The following is a 20,382-nucleotide window of genomic DNA, read 5'->3' on the forward strand; positions in this document are numbered from 1 at the left end:
ATTTGCGAAAGTATCGGAGGAGTGTTTTGTTTCCAAGAATGGTTGAATCTGCCTTGACAGGTTTAGTTTTATATTTGTGCCATGATTTTAGTTGTCTAATTATCGGGTCAAGATTTTGATATTGTTTCAGTGTTGAAATTGTAATCGTTTCTGTTGGAGGGAGAAAAATGTTTTCAATTTCGAATTTAGATAAGGGTATTGTATCAAGTGGGTCGTGAAGGTCAAAAACTTGATTTATTGTGTATTTTGAATCATTTGTTTGTGGTCCTGATAAATTTATTTTATCAGTTAAATCTTCTTTTTCAATTAGTGGAAAATGGTCTTTTTTAGGCGGGTGTTGTTTTGTTCGTTTTTGTTGGGTGTTATTTCTTATCCATTGAGAATATGGGATTGGTTTGAAAGTTGATGTTCCAAGTAGATCAACTTCATAATGATTATTTTGACAATCTAAATAAAGTGGGAAATGTTGTAAACTATTTATTTGTGATTGTTCAATATCAGTTTTTACTGCATATTTGCATTCCAATCGGTGTGATGTTTCGTTTTCTGCAAGGTAGAATTTTATGTTTTTGGGTATTTCAACTGTTGTTTTTCGTGTAAGTAATTCAGGTGGTGTATTTCGACTTAAGGTGTCTGGTAATGCAAGATTTTTTCCTGCAGTCCAAACTATATGTAAGTTTGGAAATTTCATTAGAATTAGTTGAAATCTGTAAACTCGGTGGTTTGGGTTAGATTTTTGTGTAAAGAGAAAGATGATTGGTTTATGGTCTGTGAATAGAACTGTTGGATGTTTTGATCCAAGTATCAGAAATTCATATTCTGTCAGTGTATATATTATGGCTGTACATTCTCTCATTAGAGTTGAGAGTCGTAGCTCTGCTTGAGTGAATAATCGAGAATTTGCTGATATGAGGTTCATTTTATTTGTACCATTATGTGATTGTAATAGTGCTGCACCGATGCCAAAGTTCGAAGCATCGCACATTGCATAAAATGGTTGATTTGAATCTGGAATTGTGTTTGAAATTTGTTCAGTTAAAAGTTTCTTTATTTCTTCAAATCGTGTTTGATGTTCTGTGTTCCATTCAAAATTATTTTGTTGTCTAAGGATGTTATAAAATGGTCGTAGATATAATTGCATTTTATAAACATATTTACTTAAAAAGTTTAACATTCCAAGAAATTCTTGGATTTTCTTTTTATTTGTTGGTGGTTGAAGTTTTTGAATAGCGTCAATGCGTGATTTCAATGGAGTGATTGTTTTTCTTTCTATATTATGTCCTAAGAATTTAACTCTTGTCAAAAAGAAGTGTGATTTATCGGGGGCGGCCTTCAGATTTTCGTTCTGAAGTATTTGGTGATATTTTTCTAAAACATTGAACATCTCGTCTTTTGTTTGTGATTGCATAAAAACATCGTCTAAATAGGTGATTGCGTTTTTCTTGAGTATTAGTGGTCTAAAAATTTTGCTCATAAAAGCTGAAAATGCTGCTGGTCCTATGGATATTCCATAGAATAAGCGGTTGAATTCATATTGTTGGTTTCCGATAACAAATTGTGTTAAACGTCGTGATTGTTCATCTAGTGGCATTTGATTGTATGCACTATTCATATCGGCGGTTGTAAAGTATTTGCCGTTTATTTTTGTTAAAATAACTTGTATTGGTTCAATGGGCCAATTACATTTTGATTCATCTATAAGTGAATTGAGGTATCTAGCATCGAGAACGATTTTTAATGATTCTCCTTTAGCTAGAATGATAACAGGGTTGATAAATGTGTTGCCTTTTGGTTGTTCTTCTTTGTTTACTGGTGATATAATGTTGTATTGTTCTAAAATGTCGAGTAATCTGTTCACTTTATCATGTAAGTGAATTGGTACTTTACTTGCTCTCTGTTTTTTGAAAACTGCGTCTGGTTTTAACGGGAGATGTAGTGATGAACTGATTTTTCCAACATCGAATTTTGATGTTGCATAGACTGATGAATATTTAATTAGCTGTTTGGCTAATTTTTCGAATTCGTCTTGTGTTATTTGTGAATGTTGGAAATTAAACATTGTTAAAAATTTTTGTTGGTCCTCTATGTAGTTACTTATGTTGAATGTAGGTTTGAAATATGGAGTTTTTGTGAAATAATCCGTATTTCTGTTTTCGTTACTTATTATATTATTTATAGATAATTCTTCATTAAGAATTGTAGATTGGCAAATATCTAGTAATTGGAGTATATTATTTACGCGATAGGCTTTTTCGTGTATTGGTGATATTGTAGCGTTGGTTTCACAATATCCTAAAAGTCCTAAAGGTAATGTTACTTGGTAAGGTGTGTTGTTATAGACATGTAAGGAAATGATATCGGAATTCGAATTTTTCAAATATTTTATGGATGAGATTGTGATTTTGAAAAATTTGTGAATAGGTTTGAATTCAAATTCTGACATATAAAATTTTTGTTTGTTTTGTTCTTTATCATATTGGTGAACTTGTTTGATTGAAAAATTATAGATATTTCCTGATAGTGGTTTTAGGTGTTTCCTTTGTTGGTTAAATATCGGGTAGAATTTTGAAAAGAATGGTGGTTGTTTATTTAATCTTTGAAAAAATGTTAAGGATGTTTCTTTTGTTTTTGTATATTTATCTTTGATTAATATTTTACTATTTAGTATGTTAATTGTTGGTATATACTTCGAAATAAATGGTATTCCAATGATATTATATTTAATGTCAGTGATATGGAATATTTGTTTAAATGGCTTATTTAAAATTTTGCTTTGCTCCATTGTTCTGGTGGGGAGGAGAAATAATTGGATTTTTCCGTAGTTTATCAATGTTGATCCTTGTGCTGTTGCTAACTTACTGGAGGTTTCAAGAGGTGTTAGCTTTGGGTGTAAAGTTTTTATTTCATTCCATGTGGGGATGTTTATTATGTTTGATTCTGCTCCTGAATCAATTAAAAAATCTATTTCAAGGTCTGGTGGTTGAAATTCTTTATTTCTTGGGCTTTCTAAGAGAAATGGTATTGTCCAAATTTTTTCTTTGGGTTGTTCTTTTTGTATATTTTGATAAATGTGGTTTGTATTCAAGCATTTTGTTTTGGTATTTTTATTGGTTTGATTTGTAGTGTTAATCTCATTTGTTTCTTGCGTCGTTGGTGTGGAATTTATGGGTGTAGTGTAATAATTTTGAAGAAATTCTGATTGATTTTCATATATGTGTGATGAAAAGGGTTGTTCATATATGACAGATTCATAGTCATTTTCGACTTTTATCATATTGATAGAAAGAGTGTTTTCAGTATCACTTTCTGAATCTGATGATGTACAGTTTATTTGATTGAGTTGTAACGTATCAGTTACTGTGTCATCAATACCTGGAGGGTCTGATGTTGTTTCTGGATTAGATTGTACTTGATTGATTTGTCTTTGATGTTTAGGTGTACTACTTCTGTGGCGATTATTAGAATTATTATAGTTATTATTATTCCGGTGTGGTGATTGGGAATAATTTCTATAACGATTATTATAACTTGAGTGTCGATTCTGTGAATTATTTCGCGATCTGTTTTGGTAATTATTGTTTGGTCTGTTAAAGTTCGATCTATTATATGAGTTATTCCTTGATTGATTGTTCGGGTAATTCTGGTTTCGGTTGTTTGAATAACTTCTATTTCGATTATAGGAGTAGTTTCTATTCCTATTGTATGATGAATTTCGTGATTGGTTGTTTGGATAGTAGTTATTTCTTGATTGGGAATTAGATCTAGAAACAAATCGTTGTGTATTTGAATTTGATCTGGAGTAGTTATTTCGACTATTTGGTCTATTGTAGTGATTTTGTGATTAATTGTTCGTGTTTCTTCGTTCTGGTGATCTTCCTCTATAACTTGAGTTATATGGTGATTGATTTCTTGTATAATTTGTATTGTTCGGGAGTGGTTTTCCTGAACTGTTGTTGCTGTAGACTGTTTTGTTCGGTAGATTTTGATCTTTTTTCATGTATTGATAGAATGATTTATTTGGTTCTTTATATTTTTGAGGTTTATTTTGATTGTCTTGCTGTTTTTGTCTACATTCGGAAATACTATGTCCGTATCGTCGGCAATAATTACACCATTTTTTGAAAGATGGTTTGCCTTTAAAGTTTGGGTTCTTTTCGTAAATATTGAGTATTTCAGTGATTTTTTCAACAAGGTCTGTCTCTGATTCCTGTATATTATTAATATTAGTGGGAGTCGTTTCAATTCTGTTAACGTATTGTAATTTTAGATTTTCCGTTTCTTCTAGTTTCATCGTGATTTCTGCTTGTTCTAATTTGTCTACTAGTTTTCGAAAATCTAAATCGGGTTCTCGAATTGAAGAAGGATGGGATGCTCTCTTTTTTATTGCTATTTTCCTTAATTGTGGTGTTAAGGTCATCATTAAGATTTCTGTCATCTTTGTGTTTTTATAGTCGTGTGTATTTAATGAATATGCTTTTCGAACTAGTGTTTCGATTCGTACTGCTATTTGCTTGATGGTTTCGTTTGGTAATCTGCGAATTTCATTACATAAAACTCTTTGTTGTTGTTTGTTTCTTTCGGAGTCAAACATTTTTGAAAATTCCTGTGTAAACCTTTTCCAGTTTGATTTTATTTCTAGAGGTAGTACTGAAAACCATTTTTGGGCTGCGCCATCTAAGGTTGTTTGTATTAACGCTGTGCGTCGATGTATCCAATTTTGATGTAGTGGCGTATTAATTGGTTCAGGTCCAATATTTAAAATCAGGTTTGCTGTTACTGCATTTAAATAATCTTCTACAGAGTATTCAGGGTCTGTTCCTGTGAAAACCATTAAAGGTTTGTTTGATGTTATTGATGATCCACCCATAAGGTATGGATTCATTGTCATTTGTAATGATTCTGCTGCATTTGGCATTTGAGAAAAATTTGAAAGTTGGTTTCTTGTTATTTCATGTTGTTGGAGATAATATGGGAGTGGTATTTCATTTTGCATTTGTGATGCTTGATACGAGTGTGCAGTCATTGGATTTTGTTGTTGAATTGGTTGAAAAGATTGTGTATTAATTAGATTTTGTTGTTGAATTGGTTGTTGATGTTGTGCATCTATTGGTTGTGGAGAAAAATTTCTATGATTTGTACGTGTTCTCTGTATTCCTTGTCTACGATATTCTTGAGTATTTGGTGCAAATATATCTGGTTGTAAGAAATCATCATCTGAGGATAAATAATCCATTTGATAAGATGTCTGTTTTTTATTTTTATTTTGTTGAAAAAATGGGTAATTTTCACTGTGATCCTGTGGAGGATTTGTTTGGAAATTTATTGAATTAGGTTGGGTCATTGGGTTATCCCAATTTCGAGATCTTGTATATTGGTTAAAATTTCTTTGTGGTTGGTTATATGTTTTTGATGGATGTGTATAATTATAATTATGGTCTGCAAAGTTGTTTCTAGTGAATGTTTTGCGTGTTTTTGATGGTATTGTCATGGGTCTGTATGTTTGGTAATCCATATGTGAATATTTAGGAGCAACCGAAGGTTTAACGGTTGATTGTAAGGTTACCTGTGTTTGTGAAGGATTTGTATTTCTTGGTGTTGTTAAATTTGGGCGTATTGGTGAAATACTTCGTTGTGTAGTTGTTGTGTGTACAATTTCTTCATTTATGAAGTGTGATGGTGTCTGGATATCTTGTTGAGTAAGATTCCTAGTTCCATTGAGGTTTTCATTGTGTATAACTGTAGAGTTTAAACTATTATTTTGTGTATCGGGCAAAAATGTATTATAGTTTAATGGTGTTGCATCAATGGTTAATGGTATTACTTTTACATAATCTCTTATGTAAGATATCGTACTTATTGCTTGACTTGAGATTGATTGTGGGAAGCTTATAAATGCGGGATGAGACCATTCGGGGTCCCAAACATAATCTGATTGTTCTGTGATAGCGGTATCATCGTTCGAGTTTTGGGGTCTAAAATTTTTTCTTGCTTGTGCAATTAAATCAATATTGTGTGTGAAATAATCTATTATGAACCATGCCAAAATTTTTTGTAGATCGTGTTTTGTATGTTGTGAAACGTCGTCTTTCGTGAAATTTTCTTTAATGATGTTTAGATAACTAGAGAGTAGTGTGATTTCATGTCGTACTTTCAAATGTTTAGATGTTTCTGTCGGTGAGACATTTGTTATTGGGATTTCGTTTTCTAATATCGAAATATAACTATATATTATTGCGAAAACTTCATTGGTGAATATGGAGTTTGCTCTTTGTGAGTTATGATATTGGATGCTTTTTATATATTCTGAAAAAACTTTTGAAAATTCTAAATCAAGATCGTCTGTTTGAATTGTATATTTTCTATTATTATGGTTTGGTGAGGTGAATTCTATGGAGTAGATTCCATACTGTTGTGTTATGTTGCATATATCTTTTAAGTAGTGGTCTATGATTTGTCTTTTGATTTTTACATCTGGGAACTCTGTTTTACATGGACTGATTCCGGGTTCAAATAAATTTAATAGTAAATTTTTGCAAAATATATGCTGTCCTCTATCAGTGGTTGCATCTACTATAAAAGGAAAGATTTCATCATCATCTGGGCTTTCTTCACCTGGGGTGTGCGTTGAGCTCATTTTTTCGTTCGATGACTGTTAATATGTAATTATTAATGTGTCGAATTGGTTGATTCCAATTGTATAAATGTACTGGTTTGTGTTTATACTGCTTTTTTATTCTTCTTTTTCCTCTTTTTGATGAATTTGAAGTTGTTTCTGAGTCAGAAAAATATAATTGATCGTGAAGTGGGCAATTTTTATCTATTGATTCTTTTAGTTTGTAAAGTTCGTCTAAACTGTTAGTTTCTGATTCTGAAAATGCGTTTCGATTTTTTGAAAATCTTTTTCGTGTTATTTGTCTTTGTTTCGTTATTATTTTTCTTTTTAGTGTTTGTCGTTTTGTTCGAATGTATCCAACTGTTTGTGTATGAGGTGTGATTACAAGGTCGTATTTTTTGTTATCTATTTCACAATTGTGTAAAACGATTGTTTGTTTATTTCCTAGGTTTTTAAATGACATAAGGTTTAGGGTGACGGATGCAAAAGGTTGTTAAATGGTTTCTATTTTTCTTAAACTGTTAGTTCTTACGATTTTTTGGTTAGCTTAACCTGGGTCTGTTTGTTCAGGGTTGGAGAGAAAAGTATATCGATTCCGAAGAATGATTTTTTACTTTCTCGTGGCTAGTATAAGTTAAGGTGTTAACTTACTTAATCTTACTTAGGGGTAGTGATTGTGTTCAAGGGTTGGAGAATAGTAAATCGATCCACAAGGTTCAGGTATAATTAGAACGCGAGTAGTTCGTTAGATACTATTTTAAACTTACTAAGTCTAAGATTTATCGTGGGTCTGGTAAGAGGGGGGGTCAAGTGAAGGATGAATAACCGAAGTTCTTCACTGTTTATCCTAATTTGAATGATTAGTTTTGTTTAAAAATTTCTATTAGTCTTAGGTCTTTAGAAAGGGTTGGGTAGTGAATCGACGTTTGAGGTCGTTAGACACTAATTAAGTGGGTGGGGGAGAACAAAGTTGTTCTGTTTGATCCAAGGATAAGCCTTGATGATCAAATTTGAAATTTAATTAAGTAGAAAATGATTTAAGATCCAAGGATAAGCCTTGATGATCTGGTTTTAAAATTAAGTGAATTTAAGTTTTAATAAAATTTTAAATGTGTGTAAAGGAAAGATTTAGTGTTTTGATGATATTAGTGGGTTTATGATTGCTGTTATGTTTTAGATGATGGAGCTGGAACAACAGGATGATTTATGATTACTAACCATTTATTGTCATGCTACTAATTTTTATTTTTATTTTTCAATAAATATTTTTCAAACATGTTTTGTATATTACTGCAGAGTTTTAGGAAAACGATCTTAGATCTTTTTATCAATCGTTATTGTATATTAATAATTTTGTTTAGCGCCTGATGTTTGCAAATGAAAATCTAAATTCATTGCTAGTAGTATTCTAAATATAAAAGTTTGTTCTGGTTTTTGCCTAACTATCATATAGCTATATGGCAAGTTTCTACTTTGTCGTATGTCGTCTCTGGTTCGAGGTCTTCTTCCAATTCCGGGTAGTTCTGTTATGGTTCGGAATATTGGCTCTGATCTATTGAGTCGTAGAGACATTTCGATTAAATTATTGTCGTATAACATTTTTTAAATGTTTTTGTCTAATTTCTAATCTATTTTGGTTAATTCTAAGCTATTAAGGTCTTGTTCGAGACTTATGGTCGCACCAGATGAGTTAGGACCGAGTTTGGTTAACTCATAGAGTAATTTCGGATAGGGTACACCGTCTGCTCGTCACGCTATCTTATTTTCGGCCGGATAGATTCGTGCAACTTCTTAGTCTAATACCGATCCTAATCTTACTCTTATACTATCTAGTCTCAGGTTGTTTAACTAGTCTCTGCTAGGCTCAATAGATCTAGGGTATACTGGTTTATTGCGGCTGCTGAAGTGCTCGGGAGAGTCCAACTAATTTCTAAGTTAAATTCAAATCTCTCTGGTGCTGAAATTACAAGTAACTTCAGCACTTACAAATAAGTGGGTTGTTAGTTAGATGGATCATGATTGGTTAATATTAAATACTTTACATTGGTAAAATATCTAAATTATCCAATCATAAAATGTAGTTTAGATCAGGTTCCAATTCCGAGAAAAACGCAAATAAGTTTGCAAGTTCTGATTCAAAATGTGATCGCTGCATAATTTAAATAGTTCAACCGAACAGAAAATACACCCAATTCAGCCCATGGTAAGTGTTACTACCAACTTGGAAAAGAACTAATTAGTTTAGATCCGCATATTTAAGTTGTCTTCGGGCTTCTATGAAATTACTGCCGCAAAATTGAACCTTCTTTGGAATGATGACGGGGTCATAGCCCGGAAACAGGCAGGTCTTTTGTGATGAAAAATAAAAAACTGCGTTCCGTTTGCATGAATGTAAATCAGTCTGCTTACCGTTTGTTTCTGTTGCTCAAAACTGTTTTTCAGTAGAATTTTTTCATAACAGTAGTTTGAAAAATAATTGAGCCGTGTCAAGTTTTTTTTCTGCACTCACGTTTTGAGTTTTTTCTGTAAATATCGAAGAACAGGAACTTGAGTAAGAACAAGTAACAGTGTAAATTGGAAATCAAGGAAAAAGCGTTTTTTCTGAGAGTGCTGCTTCTGTTTTTCAAAGCATTTTGGAGTTCAAGTCACGCGTATTCCTTAAACTAAATTGATTTTTTATTGACGTCAGAAATTGAAAAAATTCTATGCACAAACCTCAACAAGAAAGAAAGTTTATTCGATAACAAAATAGCTATAATTCGAATCAATTAACATTGGTTTCTGTTTGATGTCTGATTATCAATGATGAGAATTTTCGTCCTTTTGCCGCCAGACAAATGAGGAATCGCAATTTTTATACAAACTTTTCCACAAAATCCTTCAAAATTTTCTAGTCTAATTTAATTAGTCGGTTGTCGGCCACGAAGTCTGAAGAAGTTTTTTTGAGTTCGTTGCAATCAGAAAATAATTTTGAAAAATTATTTGAGAGAAGGGGAATTTATATCTCAGTGTGTTCAACTTCCTGCGTTTGGCTATGAATCCATCTTACGTGAGATTGATTTAATCCTTCCGTTCATAAATGTCAATCAGTGCTGTCAATTTTTACGATTCATCAAAACACAGTCGATATTAAAAACAGGAAATATAAATTCTGGTTTAATTTCGTGTAATTTCGGTTGGGTTCCATAAACGCAAATAGCCTGCGAAACGAAATAATGAAAAATGTAGAGAAAAATTGCGGGTGGGAGCAGGGCAAAAAACAGTAGGGATTAGAATAGGGAAGTTATTATAATACTAAACTAAAGGCATGACAGTTTATAGTCATAACAAAACATTTATAATAGCCCCACGTGCACCGCCGTAGTCACCGTAGGCAAATTTACCCCCTGCCCCTTTAATTAGACGACAGGCCACCAAGTCTAATCGCATCAAAGGAAATACAAATTGGGAATGAAAACGGGCGGATTAAAGCACAAAAACTAATTCCGAATTTGCATAACTCGAACACCACCATATTTTTTAGACTTTCGCTTGCGATTGGTCGACTCAAATTAAACCAGAGAATCTTGTAGACCCCAGAATTTTTTTCGAAAAAGAAACCTGAAAAAAAATTATCTAAATTCTTATCTCTGCAAGTTTTGAATAAGCGGACGTAAAAAAAACAGAACTTACCCTTCGGCACAAAAAGCAATTGGAACTAGCATGCAAATATATAAGACATTTTAAATTACTTTTTGGTCGCATGTGTTGTATGAAAAATGACGTATAAAAGGTTGAGATGACTAGAATATTAATTTTGAGTTGCCAAAAAGATTGAAGCGATGCAGAAGTTGCAAAGCCGCATCCAAAAAATAGCTTTAAAAAGGATTAAAAATCTCATCAATTCTTGTATCCGTCTGATCTGAAAGTCAGGATCGAGTGAAATTAATTCGTAAGTCGGCATCAGAAATTGAAATCTAGGAATCGCAACTGCTGCTACAAAGTTCAAGGAGTTCAAATATATTCAAAATAAATTTTTATAAAACCTTCTTAATTTATAAATACCAAGTTAGTTATACTAAATGATTTATCAAAAAACACGTTGACCCATTTGTGCCAAAAATGGAAACAAATTGGGGAATGTTTTAATCAAATTCACTTAAATTTTACAAAAAAAAACGAGCAAAATGAACCAAAATGTCAACTTTCTAGATCAATTTCATTCAAGAAGTAGAAAAAACTGAAAGGCTAAATATATCCTAGAGCAAGTAAGATCCTCACAACGGCAACTTGAAAGCTAATAAGAAAAGAATTGTCACCTGATTTTCAGTTTTCGACGTCTTCGGTCATTGAGGTCAAGTTAAAAAAAGAACCCCTCTGTTAGTTTGCTTCTGAATACCTGAAAGCGTATTATAATGTCATTTTAACTTGAGAATAATCCCACGTAGGTATGCTAATTTTGATAATTTAGTAACAAGTGGGATGGTCTTAAAAAAGAGATTAAAAACTAGTACCTAATTGTCAATTCACTTTTTCTGTGTTTTCGACAGAGTTATTGCTCAAAACACGTAGAAATAAAATAGAAGCTAATACTGTTATTTTTTGACATTTTTCTCTTCACTAATCATCTCATTTTAAACGTTTTTATACCTCATATTTACACTCAAACACTTTTCCGATAAGTCACTTCATGCTGTGTAACGTATGCTCTTCATTTTAAGACAAAATTTCTAAAACTGCCGTAAAATTAAGACAAAAATTACTACTTCAGGTAAAACTAAACTTTTGAAAAAAATGTGGAAAATAAAAAAAATTAATTCTTTGCCTTGTTTCTGAAAATCTGCTCCATATAATTTTTGGCCTCAATTAAAAAACTGTTCAAAAAGCTCGCCGAAAATTTTCCCTCAAACCAACCCATTTAGTAGTTAGTGTGTTTGAATGACAAGTAGTTTTATTGGTAATTAGGAGGATGAAGGTTTTTTGATAGGTAAAATAGAGGGCTTTTTCAGTAAAATCTATGTCGTTTTGTCGTGTTCAAAAAAAAACTTCGCTGTTTTATTTTCATCAAACAAGAAAATTCGCTGTTTTATTTTCTGACCATTTTTTTCAAGCGGTTTATTATTTTAATAAGGTACGTTAACCCACATTCATCTGGCTCAGAAATCAATTCAAAGCGCATTTGAACAACTTATTTAACACTGTTGGGTTACTAAATAGTTTTGCATCTTGAATTGCTAGCTGGGGCATTTTTCTGAAACAGAAACGAAAAGTTTTCAATGAAAAAAATCAAAAAAACCATCTCAGTCACGTTAAAGGAAAGAATAAAAAGTCTCAAAGCGTCGCTATCATTCGAAATGTCGTGTCATGTTATTATCAATTTTGTCATCTTTTTGTCATCATCTGTCTATTTTAGTGTAAAATTGGATAAAATATGAACAAAAATGTAAATTGTAAATTAGAAAACAATCTTTCGTTTTCACTGCAACAAAATTCAACTTTTGCACCTCAAATGGTACTATTGTTTTTCAGAAACTGCGCTACTGTCTAACGAAAGTTTACTTCGGATTCTATCAAACAAACTATAGACGTGAAAATTACGTCTGCTGAACTTGCTGCATGTAATGAGCTTAGCCCTATCCACAACTCGGATGAGCCACCTCCATATATAGCTAATTCGTCCAATTTCGTTACATAAACTGAAAATGAAATCTTAGAAAAGAGAAACCCATTTTTTTCTAAAGGGCATCTTACAAATGGTGACCGAGAAGAGATATTTTATGCATATAGCAATGAATTGAAAAAGTTCACGCGTATGAGCTACGCACAGACTTCAATTTGTGGACTCGATAGTGTTATTTCTTATATCTTTACGAATAAAAAGGATTGTGACTACTCAATAGCAGACGGCACTTTGCCAAAAATTTGCTAAAAGCACCAATAAGACGATGAAATATTAAAAATTCAAAATTTTGTTTTACAAAAAAAGCGTGATAATCATAATCCTTATCAGCAATTTGCCAGGCGGAAAAATGATGAAATACCAAAAATGAAGGTAGCTGTTGAAAACTAGTAGACTGAAGGTTTTCTGATAGATAAAATTGAGGGCTTGTTCATTAAAATTTATATTGTTTTGTCGTGTTCGGAAAAACAAAAGAAATCATTGTTTTATTTTCGTCTTTATAAAGCTTCTCTCACCAATTTTTGGTAAAAGTTGTATATTAAATTAATAAGTTCGTTAACACGCATTCATCTGGGTCAGAAGTCTTTTCAAAGTGCATATGGACGGCTTACTTCACAGACTGATGCTTTACTAAAAAAACTTTGCATCTTGAATTTCTAGCTGGGGTCAGTTTTCCAAAACAGGAACAAAAAATTTTCAATAAAAAGTTCAATAAAACGATTTTAGTCACTTTAGGAGAAAGAATGAAAATACTCAAAGCCACGCTACCATTCGAGATGTCGTGTCATTTTGTGGTCAATTTTGTCATCATCTGTCTTTTTGTTGCAATCATTGATAAAATATAAACGAAATAGTAAAATGTAAAAGTAGGCAACAATTTTTCGCTTTCACTGCAACAAAATTCAAGCTTTCCACCTCAAAGATGTATTTGTTTTTCGGAGTCTGCGCTACTGTCTAACAAAAAATGTATTTCGGATTCTGTCAAGCAAACTATAAACGTGAAAATAACGTCTGCTGATCATGTTGCGTGTAATGAGCTTAGCCCTATCCACAACCTAGATGAGCCACCTCCATTTATAGCTAATTTCTATCAATTTCGTTACAACAACGGATGTCGAGATGTCTTGTCATTTTATGGCCTTTCTTTGTCATCATCTGTCTATTTTGTGGAACCAACGATAAAAAATAAACGAAACTGTAAATTGTAAAAGTAGGCAACAATCTTTCGCTTTCACTCCAACAAAATTCAAGCTTTCCACCACAAAGATGTGTTTGTTTTTCAGAATCTGCGTGTCTGTCTAACAAAAAATGTACTTCGGATTCTGTCAAGCAAACTATAAACGTGAAAATAACGTCTGCTTATCATGTTGCGTGTAATGAGCTTAGCCCTATCCACAACCCAGATGAGCCACCTCCATTTATAGCTACTTTCTATCAATTTCGTTACAACAACGGATAACTGAAATCCTAGAAACGAGAAACCAATTTTTTCTAAAGGGATTTTCTCAAATGACGATTGAGAATTGATATCTTATGCATATAGCAACCAATTAAAAAAGATCACACATGAGAGCAGGGCTTAGACTTCAGTTTGTGGACCCGATAGTTTTATTTCTAATATTTCAACGGTTAAAAACAATTTTGAGGGTTCAATAGTATACGGCATTTTGTCAACCAATAAAACTATGAAAAATTGAAAAATTCAGAATCTTGTTTTACAAATAAAGCGTGATAACAATCATCCTCATTCGCACTTTGCCAGGCGGAAGCATGATGAAATACTAAAAATGAAGGTAGTTGTTGGTAATTAGTAGAATGAAGGTTTTCTGATAGATAATATGGAGGGCTTGTTCAGTAAATTTTATATTTTTCGTCGTGTTCGGAAAAACATAAAGAAATCATTGTTTTATTATTGTTTTTATCAAAGCTCCTCCCACCAATTTTCGGAAAAATGTTGTATGTTATTTTAATAAGGTGCGTTAACACGCATTCATCTGGCTCAGAAATCAATTCAAAGCGCATTTGAACAACTTATTTAACACTGTTGGGTTACTAAATAGTTTTGCCTCAGAAACCTTTTCAAAGCAAATTTGGACGGCTTACTTCACAGACTGTTGCGTGACTAAAAAACTTTGCATCTTGAATTGCTCGCTGGGGACAGCTTCCGAAACAGGAACAAAAATTTTTCAATAAAAAATTCAATAATACGATGTCAGTCGCATAAGAAGAAAGAATGAAGAATCTCAAAGTCACGCTATCGTTCGAGATGTCTTGTCATTTTTTGGCCATTTTTGTTGTCATCTGTCTATTTTTTGTTACCAACGATAAATTTTTTTTTATTGTTTTGTCGTGTTCGGAAAAACAAAAGAAATCATTGTATTATTTTCATCTTTATCAAAGCATCTCTCACCAATTTCCGGTAAAAAGTTGTATATTAATTTAATAAGGTACGTTAACACGCATTCATCTGGGTCAGAAGTCTTTTCAAAGTGCATTTGGACGGCTTATTTTACAGACTGTTGCGTTACTAAAAAACTTTGCATCATCTTGAATTGCTAGCTGGGGACAGTTTTCCGAAACAGGAACAAAAAATTTTCAATAAAATGTTCAATAAAACGATGTTAGTCACTTTAGGAGAAAGATTGAAAAATATCAAAGCCACGCTATTATTCGAGATGTCGTGTCATTTTGTGGTCAATTTTGTCATCATCTGTCTTTTTGTTGCAACCATTGATAAAAAAAAACGAAATTGTAAAATGTAAAAGTAGGCAACAATCTTTCGCTTTCACTGCAATAAAGGTCAAGCTTTCCATCTCAAAGATACTATTGTTTTTCGGAGTCTGCGTTACTGTCTAACGAAAAATGTACTTCGGATTCTGTCAAGCAAACTATAAACGTGATAATAACGTCTGCTGATCATGTTGCGTGTAATGAGCTTAGCCCTTTCACAACCCAGATGAGCCACCTCCATTTATAGCTAAGTTCTATCAATTTCGCTTAAAAAAACGGATAACTGAAATGCTAGAAACGAGAAACAAATTTTTTCTAAAGGCAATTTTTCAAATGACGATAGAGAATTGATATCTTATGCATATAGCAGACAATTAAGAAAGTTCACACATGAGAGCAGTGATTAGACTTCAGTTTGTGGAACTGATAGTGTTATTTCTAATATTTTAACGGTTAAAAAGGATTTTGAGGGTTCAATAGCATATGGCATTTTGTCAACCAAAAAAACTATGAAAAATTGAAAAACTCAGAGTCTTGTTTTACATTTAAAGCGTGATAACAATCATTCTCATTCGCACTTTGCCAGGCTGAAACATAATGAAACACCAAAAATGAAGGTAGTTGATGGTAATTATTAGAGTGAAGGTTTTCTGATAGATAATATGGAAAGCTTGTTTAGTAAATTTTATATTGTTTCGTCTTGTTTTTTTTTGTTTTTATCAATGCTTCTCTCACCAATTTTCGGAAAAATGTTGTAGGTTATTTTAATAAGGTACGTTAACCCGCATTCATCTGGCTCAGAAACATTTTCAAAGCACTTTTGGACGGCTTACTTCACAGACTGTTGCGTGACTAAAAAACTTTGCATCTTGAATTGCTCGCTGGGGACAGTTTCCGAAACAGTTCACGAAAAAGTTTCAATTAAAAATTCACTAAAAAAGGATGTCAGTCACATAAGGAGAAAGAATGGAAAATCTCAAAGCCACGCTATCATTCGAGATGTCTTGTCATTTTGTGGCCTTTTTTTGTCATCATCTGTCTATTTTGTGTAACCAACTATAAAAAATAAACGAAACTGTAAATTGTTAAAGTAGGCAAAAATCTTTCGCTTTCACTCCAACAAAATTCAAGCTTTCCCGCTCAAAGATGTGTTTGTTTTTCAGAATCTGCGTTACTGTCTAACAGAAGTGTACTTCGGATTCTATCAAGCAAACTATAGACGTGAAAATTACGTCTGCTGATTTCGTTGCGTGTAATGAGCTTAGCCCTATCCACAAACCTATCCACCTCCATTTATAGCTAAGTTCATCCAATTTCAATACAAAAACGGAAAAATGAAATCCTAGAAACGAGAAACCCATTTTTTTCTAAAGGGAATCTTACAAATGGTGATCGAGAAGTGATATTGTATGCATATAGCAATGAATTGAAAAAGTTCACGCGTATGAGCTAGGCACAGATTTCAATTTCTGGACACAATTGTGTTATTTCTTGTATTTTACGGATAAAAAGGATTTCGACGATTCAATGGCACACGGCAATTTGTCAAAAAATGGCTAGAGGCACCAATAAGACTATGAAAAATTAAAACTTTAGAATCTTGTTTTACAATTAAAGCGTGATAATTATCATCCTTCTCCGCAATTTGCCTGGTGGAAACACAATGAAATTGTGAAACACAATGAAAACTTTTTCGTAAATTGAACACTGACAAAAATCTATTGAATCAGTTTAAAAATCAGCTAATTAATTGATTAAAAAACTGGGTTGTTGGGTGAATTTTAAATTAAAGATGTTTTTTTAAAGCATTGGTTAAAGATCTTACAAGGCAAAACAATTATGCATAAAAATCTCAGAAAAGAACATCAAAAATTGATAACTAAGTGCTGCTTGGGTCACAAAGTCATCTTTCGTTTTTGATGTTCAATCCTACATTGGTATAATTAGTTGGTCTCCATTAGTTGGTCTCTATAATTAGATCGATATACATACTTTAAGCAAAAAAACGTTTGTTTTTCAAAAAAAATTGATCATTGTTTAGTCATCATGATCAGCTACCAGTTTTAGTTGCTTCACTAATTAAAATTCTAATGAACATGGCTCCGCGAACATGCGAACTTGGCTCCCTAATACGGATCCGATTGATATTTGTACCACTCCTGGTTATCCCACAACCACCAGTATAATAGTCAATCCAAAAAGGCAAAAAAGACGGGGCTGGGCGAATTTTTTGCGGAAAGGGATTAATTTTATAAATCAAAGAAAACCGATTGACTTCAACAATAAAACTATCAATAGTTGAGAGACATAAAAAGTTTTCAGTCCATACGTAATCTAAAGACCACCTGCTTTGATGGTTGCAACTTTAAGTGCTGATAAGTTGAATGAATTTTTCTCAAGTTTTGATAAATCATTGGTTTTTTTTCTAACTTCTAAACTGATCAAAATTCGAAGTCGGAACAATTTCCGATAGCTGAGCGTTTAATGCTGCGACTGAACTAAATTTTTTCAACAATTGTTAGTAATTTAGAAAACAGACAGTTGTGTGGTCTTTTTTTAAACACTGAAATGATAAACTTCTTCAAAAATACATGTCGTCAGTTCATAATGATTGTATACTAAAACCATTTTTCAACTTCATGTAAAATTGCAAAAGTAATTTTTCTTCACGAGTCTAATCATCAGGACAATCCCAAAAGTTACCGACCTACTAATCAACTTGATAAACAGTTTCAATCAAAACTTAAACAGTCTCAGAAAAAGTCATTAAAAAGTGGCCAGTTTGATTTATCATCGTAACATGTAATTAGTGAAGTTTTTGTTTTTCCGCGAAAACCTTTCAGTTGCTCAAGCTATTTTTGAATAACAGAACTTCTATGAGAAGTAAAGGACAGACAAATCTATGACTTGGCTCTAAAAAAAGGTTGTAATTTGTTGAGCTGGTTGACAGCAAAACTGAAAAACGTTATATTGATAACTGTGTGCCACAGGGATCAGTTTTAGGATCAACTCTTTTTTGACTAAAAAAATAATTGAAAAAAAAATATTACGCAACAATCCCAATCGCTTTTTTATTGCATTATTTGTTCTTCAATCAAAAACAATGTGACCAAATATTAGAAAGTGAAGAGCAAATTATAGATGATTACAAAACAGTGGTTGATTGGTGTGCTCAGAATAAAATAATGATCATCTCCCTGAAACCAAAATTGGTGCAATTTGGTAAAAAAGATTTTAGGTGAAAGTTCTGTTGCCCATGGAAGTGACCCAGTAAAATATACTGACTGCTTCAATTTTCTTTGATATTCAATGGACAAATTATGTATCCAGCCCAATTTGTTTTTCAACAAAAAACCGGGTATAAGTTCTTAAACCATATGCAGCACCAATGATCTCATAAGTTGTAATTTTGTAGGATCGTTGTCACGAATAGTGTTTTTCAAAGAAATTTTTATTCGTATTACCGACCTTTTTTTGATCAACACGAAGTTGATACTGTGTTGAGCTTGTCCTTAATCAGGTTAATAAAAAATGGTTTCACCAACTGTAAAACCAACTCCCAAATTGTTTGTTAGATGTTGACTAAAAATATCATCGTTTACACGGTCAAAGACCAGTTTAATTGTCGGTAAAACTAGAATGCTTAAAAACTGGTTTATGCTGCTTCTGTTAACAAACTTGTAATGGAATATTAAGCATAAAATCATTTAAATGCCAAAACAGTTAGAGAAAGTATCTGATATTGTGTTTCGAAGTTTTTTGCAAACTTTAGGGTGGTATATTTAAAAATCATTGGGAATTTCTATTAATTGTATTTCACTAATCAATTAAAATATTGAGAAATTTTTCTACTTGTAAAAGAACTGACACAGTGTGCTACTTGCTAGGTAAAGTCTGCCTGCATAGTGTTCCTGACGTAATCATTTTTATACTGATTTACGAATTATACCTGCGTCTGAAATCAAATTGAAATTTAATTCAAAACTGCTCAAAAACTGATTGGTTTGAGCTGTTCTGTTTGCGGCACAGAAATTGTTCAGCAGGCAAAATTTAAAAAAAAAACGCTCAAAACCATTAAGATCATAGCAAAACTGCGCAGACCGCCTGCACTTTGAGCAATTTGTTTTTAAGTTCACCACAAAATGGCGTAATTGTTGCACGGCTTATACAACTAACACTATTATTTCTTAGTTTCATACCTTCCACTTTACAAAATGTAAAGCAAAATCAATGTCAACTAATTTAAAGTCCAAAAAATAAGTGTCAATGTTGATTTCGTTTTTTTTTAATTAAAAAGCGGAACACTTGAACCGTGAACCGTGCAATGCTTCGGACATCATGAACAGTTGAACGGTTGCTTCGGAAATCTCGTTTTGCGTTTTATGTACAGGTAAATGAGAAGAATAAAAGAAAGAAAAACAAGACTGCCAGTGTTTCAAAGCACGGTCCTGAATGTTCCGGCCGCTCAATGATCGCTAATAGTTGTTGGTATTGATTCTGTAGTGCGGGATAATTTGCCAGGCTTGAATACATCGCGTTGCGCTTTGAGTATCATAATAAAAAACACGCGCACGGCCATTTTGCGAACATAGGAATTCGAAATCTTCAATGGGGTATAAGAAAATTTTTAGTAAAAAAATTTTTCGATAGCCAAAATAAGACTCAATAAGACCCCAAGCATAAATATTCCGAATTTCATCGAAAGTCGGAACAACTAAATTAAGAGGTGTTCTTGTTGTTGAAACATTTTCGCAGACAACCCAAGGAGCTCGAATTTATGGCCTAAAAATGATTGTTTAATAGGTTGAAACAAAAGAATGGACGCAAAGTGTTTTTAATGTATGGTATAACAAAAATTACCTTTGAGTAACAAGCGAGATGAGAGGGAAAATTGAATCTCTGCATTGAAAAGAACTATTAAGCGCTGATCTAAATTGGCTCTTGAATCGATAGGAGAAGTTATTGTTTGGAGAGACAATAAAATTTTTTCAGCAGCGCGTGACAATATGAGCTGCTTTTGAAGCTATGGGAATTGCAAATTTTCATTGCGATAGTGGTTTGAAAACATAATGTGACTTTTCCCCTGAACATTTCCCAATTACATCCACAAAAAAAAACAGTTTTTGATGAAATCTAAACAAGTGCGCGAGAAAAAAAATCACATAATCCATTAATGGAGGCGGCTGATTTCTATAAACTTATATACAAAAAGACCAAAAATCAATCAATACAGCTACAAAGAGATATTGCTTCCAATTTTTTGTTAAGCTTGATTTTTTAAGTGATCAGTTGTCTAAAAACTCGAAATATGGCCATCAGTTGTAAACATAACTTTTTAGAATTGAATATCGCGACTTGGCATGGTGAAAAAGCTATCTTT

General features: G+C 32.6%; 1 protein-coding gene across 1 annotated transcript in view; it reads right to left on the reverse strand.

Annotated features, from left to right (window-relative positions):
• Positions 1-19,890, reverse strand: part of LOC134842510 (uncharacterized) — a 56,929-nt gene extending 37,039 nt beyond the window's left edge. The window contains exon 1 of the mRNA XM_063858891.1: positions 19,863-19,890. The gene's annotated coding sequence lies outside the window, so the exon portion shown is untranslated. The remainder of the gene's footprint in view (positions 1-19,862) is intronic.
• Positions 19,891-20,382: the final 492 nt, after the last annotated feature.

This window comes from Symsagittifera roscoffensis, chromosome 3, assembly GCF_963678635.1.
Source record: "Symsagittifera roscoffensis chromosome 3, txSymRosc1.1, whole genome shotgun sequence".
Lineage (NCBI taxonomy): Eukaryota > Metazoa > Xenacoelomorpha > Acoela > Convolutidae > Symsagittifera > Symsagittifera roscoffensis.